This window comes from Heptranchias perlo, unplaced genomic scaffold (assembly GCF_035084215.1).
Source record: "Heptranchias perlo isolate sHepPer1 unplaced genomic scaffold, sHepPer1.hap1 HAP1_SCAFFOLD_55, whole genome shotgun sequence".
Taxonomy (NCBI): Eukaryota; Metazoa; Chordata; class Chondrichthyes; order Hexanchiformes; family Hexanchidae; genus Heptranchias; species Heptranchias perlo.
The window spans coordinates 903,949-908,873 of NW_027139570.1; the positions used below are offsets into that span (position 1 = coordinate 903,949).

General features: G+C 44.3%; 3 non-coding genes across 3 annotated transcripts; 2 read left to right on the top strand and 1 right to left on the bottom strand.

The window, feature by feature from the left end:
• Positions 1–1,816: 1,816 nt before the first annotated feature.
• On the top strand, positions 1,817–1,889 carry trnak-cuu (transfer RNA lysine (anticodon CUU)). Its single transcript has one exon. It is a non-coding gene; the product is annotated as a tRNA-Lys (tRNA).
• Positions 1,890–1,967: 78 nt separating this feature from the next.
• trnal-cag (transfer RNA leucine (anticodon CAG)) lies at positions 1,968–2,050 on the top strand. The gene has a single exon. It is a non-coding gene; the product is annotated as a tRNA-Leu (tRNA).
• A 2,576-nt stretch (positions 2,051–4,626) lies between these two features.
• On the bottom strand, positions 4,627–4,700 carry trnan-guu (transfer RNA asparagine (anticodon GUU)). The gene has a single exon. It is a non-coding gene; the product is annotated as a tRNA-Asn (tRNA).
• Positions 4,701–4,925: the final 225 nt, after the last annotated feature.

The window sequence follows — 4,925 nt, forward strand, 5'->3', positions numbered from 1 at the left end:
GCAAGAGAAGCAGGGAAGGCTGCAACCTCTGACAAAATCTCATTCCCATTAAAGGTTTGTGAAACTGAATCCCTAACACTTTCTACAACTTTTAAAAGTTTTGACATTCACTGCACAGGACGCGGCACCGAGAGACTCGTCTCTGACACTCACAGTGATGCGTTGGAGTGTTTTCACTCGTAAAACAGCTTTTGTGATATTGTGATATTGTCTTTGACTCCCTCACCAGCGGAAAGGGTTTGCCTATCTCCCTTTCAAAATCCTAAAAAGCCTTCCATATTCCAGGGAATACAATATGTAACCGCTCCTCATAATTTAACCCTTCGAGCCCTGCTAACATTCTGGTAAATCGGGGCCGCGCTCCTTCCAAGGCCAATATACCCTTTTGGAGGAAAAGGGAATAACATTTAAAATGAGCGTCACTGAGGATCAGTTTTCTGTCGCTCAGAGTTATCTGCTTAATGAAGTAAAAGATGCAGCTTACAAAGAACAAGGGAGCAGCCACTGTCTCCTTTTTTGGCAGGAGAAGAAAATCAACCTGGATGTTTATGGAGACCAAGTTCCAACATAATGTTTCCGCCCGGGATCAAACCAGCAACTTTTCGCGTGTAAAGCAAATGTGAGAACCACGACACTGCAGAAACCGATGGTATCTTGTTCAACGCAATGGGCAACTGAATGGTGTCCTCTCTCTGCTCGTACTTGGAATGTGTTCTTTCAAGTATAGCAAGAGATTCAGACAGTGGCTGCTCCACCTTTTCTTTAAAAACTCTCAGGGTAGTGGGTTTGAGCCTCACATTGGGCGAGTACCGTTTTAAACTTTTATGCTGCTTCCACCGGTGAGCCCCAGCTCTGACACTTCCCCCACCCCCCTCCATCTCACCGCGCACGATGGGGCCACGCCCGGGCTGAATCTCTCCAATCAGGTTTCCGCCCCAGTTGCAGCATGAAATGGTACTTATCAAAGTCACAAATGATACTCCATGTGACGACCACCATGATAAACTATCCCTCCTCATCCTTCTCAAATACAATATCTCACCGTGCTGTTACGCTGTTAGACGAGTTTCCTCTCTCTGCTCTTATTTGCAATGTGTTGCTTTTCCGACTGATAACACTTAGTATCATTGTATTCTGTGAGTCCATGAGAGGAGATCATTCGGCCCATCGTGCTGTGCTGGGTCAAACACACGTATTCGTTCAAAATTCGTTCAGAGATGGATTGAGTGCCTTTTTGTCAGAAAATTGCCTGAACCCCCACAGTCTGCAGCTTTCCTCCTCGCTATCAACCACATGGCCGATTTTTGTGTCACCCGCAAATTTCTTAATCATGTCCCCTAAGTTTCGGTCCAAATCGTTAAAGTGGAGCATAAAAAGCAAAGGACCAAGTACCGAGCCCTGCGGCACCCCACTGGAAACAGCCTTCCAGCCACAAAAACACCCGTCGACCATTACACTTTCCTTCCTGCCACTGAGCTAATTTTGGATCCAATAAGCCACATTCCCTTGGATCCCATGGTCCTTTCCTTTTTGGACCAATCTGCCATGTGGGAATTTTTCAAAAGCTTTGCTAAAATCCATGTAGACGACATCAATTGCGCTGCCCTCATCGATCCTTCTTATCACCTCCTCGAAAAATTCAATCAGGTTAGTCAGACACAACTTCCCCTTAACAAATCCATGCTGACTGTCCTTGATTCGTCCGTGCCTTTCGAAGTGACAGTTCATCCTGTCCCTCAGAATTGATTCCAATAATTTGAAATGGAGTCTTTCTCCTGCTTGCTGCAATAACAGATAAGGTGATTCAAGGAAACAAGCCCGGCTAGCTCAGTCGGTAGAGCATGAGACTCTTAATCTCAGGGTCGTGGGTTCGAGTCCCACGTTGGGCGAGTATCATTTTAAACTTTTATGTTGCGTTCACTGGCCAACGGTGCAGAATTGATGCAGAATGGAACATTAAATTTGTAGTCAGGATGGCCGAGCGGTCAAAGGCGCTGCGTTCAGGTCGCAGTCTCTTCTGGAGGCGTGGGTTCGAATCCCACTTCTGACAATCCTTATTTTTACGAAGACGTGAAAATATTTTATTTGTGGATTGTGCTGCAGCTGATTTTTCGACCAAGTTGATTTACTCCTCCCACAAAAGCAACTGGCTTTGTGATGGAATTGTGACTTGAGAAGTTTCAAACAGTGAAATGTTTGACATATTAATGACCTGGACAAAGAAATAGAACAACAGTGGGAAACATTTAAAACGGTGATCAATAGAGTCCAGGAGAAATATATCCCACTAAAAAGCAAGAACAAACCAGCCAGAAATGACACACCAGGGAAGAATAAAGAAACAAGGGCAAAATTGAAACTGAAGAAAAAGGCACACACTAGACAATAAAGGAGAGAGGGGAATGTGAAAAGACTGGGAAAGAAGTCTAAAGAACTATTAGAAAGGCAAAAAGGAATATCAAAAAAAGAAAAGTATTCTGGACACATCAACAGCCAAAGAAAATTTCGGATAGGAATAGGGCCACTAAGGGATACACACGACAAACTCACAGGAAATGACAGCGAAATGGCAGAAATATTAAATAATCACTTTGCTTCAGTCTTTACCAGCGAGACGAGTATTGTGGGCGTGACAGTAGAAGAAGAGATCAAAAAGATATGTAAAGACATTTAAGATCGAAAGGGGGAGATAATTGATCAACTAATCAATCTTGGAGAGGAAATTTCCAGTTAGGAGCCTAACCAGAGTTTCAAACCGCTCAGCCACACTAATTTCCGTATTACTGTTCAGGAGCTTATTTCACATGGACACGATTACTGCGCTCCATTTAGGGAGGCTACGTGAAAGGCGGAAATTGATCTATTAATAGAATCATAGAATAAGATAGCGCCATTCGGCCCATCGTGCCTGTGTCAGCTCTCTGAAAGAGCTGTCCAGTTAGTCCCACTCGCCTGCTGTTTCCCCATAGCCCTGAAAATGTTTCCATCCAAGCGTTTATCCAATTCCCTTTTGAAAACTGTGAGTTAAGAAAAACAATATTGAAAGGGGTGCTGGGGCCTCTGCAGTGTCGATGTGGAGTGTGTGATGATTGAAGTTATCAAGATGGTTGCTTTACACATGGTATGTTGTGCAATCATCCTGAAATATCTTCAATATCCAATACAAATTGAATTGCAAACCTGACGGACCAACACTGGAAAACAAATCACGAGTGAACGCAAATCATCTGGGACCCGTTTTTAGCCTCACGGCACTTTAAATAAAGTGAAATAACTTTGCATTGAAAGGATTTGGAACTTGCGTCTGTGCCTTTATCTGTTCCATTTCTTAAAGTTGCTGGCGTCTGATGATGGACACGCCTCTGCTCCCTCCATTGCACAAGAAATGAGGTGTTTGACGTTGACGGGACCTGTTGGTTATGAGCTCATCCTTTACATTGAGTGGGTTCGCGTCCTTTAAACGGCGTCAACTTTTGCCCAGCGGTGAACTTCGCAGCAAACAAGTTCATCACCGTCTCACCGCGGGCACTGACTGACACGTTTATCGTTATTTCTTTCAGACCGAAATAAATAGGAACCGTGATTTTAAATTTGCACTAAGTGATTTTTAGGTCGTCGCCTTTAAATGTTTCAAAGGCGAATCCGAATTTATGATAGTCTGGCCATTTCACCAGCCGTGTTGAAAACAGAACATGTCTCTAACTTTCGCGTCTTTTTTCGAAAGGCAAAAAACATATTTCCCATGACCTCTGAAGGATGGGCAAGTACATTTCAGAAATCAGAAGCAAGTTAACCAGCCTTTTAATCCGGAGTCAGACCTTTGCGCCACGCACTCTGAAGACAGGATCCTGGATGTTATTATATTTTTGAATGTTTCTTAAACACCGTTTCATATCTTGGTTGAATGGATGAGTCTTATCAAATCTCCGCCAGGTCCCACCGGGTGTGAGACAGTATTGGAAGCAGCCTTCACCCCCAATATCACGCTGGCTTTCATCGCCTGCTCTCAGCGGACTGCATTAACAGGGCTGGGAGATATGGACTTTGTTCACATTTAATTAGCAATGTGAATCGTTAAACATTTAATCATTTTTAATGGGGACAAGGTTTCAAAATATTTCCGCCCGGTTTCGAAGCGGGGACTTTTCGCGTGTTGGGCGAACATGATAACCACTACACTACGAAAACCTGACATCTGTAACCTCGTGTTAGGGATATAATCCCTCAGCCAAACTAATTTCCGTATTACTGTCCAGGAGCTCATTTCACAGGGATACATTCACTGCGCTGTATTTCGGAAGGCTGCAGAGAAGGATCGGTGGCGATGGTCAGGCAGGGAATCCCAGAGCATCGCGCCCACACAAACATTTCACTGTTTTTTTCATGTGCCTGATATCCGACCGCAGTGTAAATTATGGCGAATCAGGCATGCTCAGATGACATTGTTCACAGAGTGTTTTCTTGCAGCCAAATCACACATTGGAAAACTTGAAATGAGATGAAGAGATCGGAGCCATTTCAAGTGCTCCCAGTTACTGCAGATCAGGAATTAAAACCTGGCACCGGCTTCAGGGCTATCAGAATGAGGCAATGAATCCGAAAGTGGGAAGAAAAAAGTGCAATTTTCGTCCCTGGGTGGTCTCGAACCACCAACCTTTCGGTTAACAGCCGAACGCGCTAACCGATTGCGCCACAGAGACCATCTGTTTTTTTTTCTTGCAAGATGCACTAAAGCAGCGTGTCACCTACACAAAGTTATATGTTGCAGCCACAGAAATGCAATTGTCCACGATCAGTTTTACTTTTCCATTAATAAAGGATGGGACATTGTTTGTGGAAACATGGAAACGGTCTGGTCTCGCTCACAGCATCACTATCACCGCCAACCAGCTCTCCTGCAACCTGCGCGCCCACCGGTGCTTTGT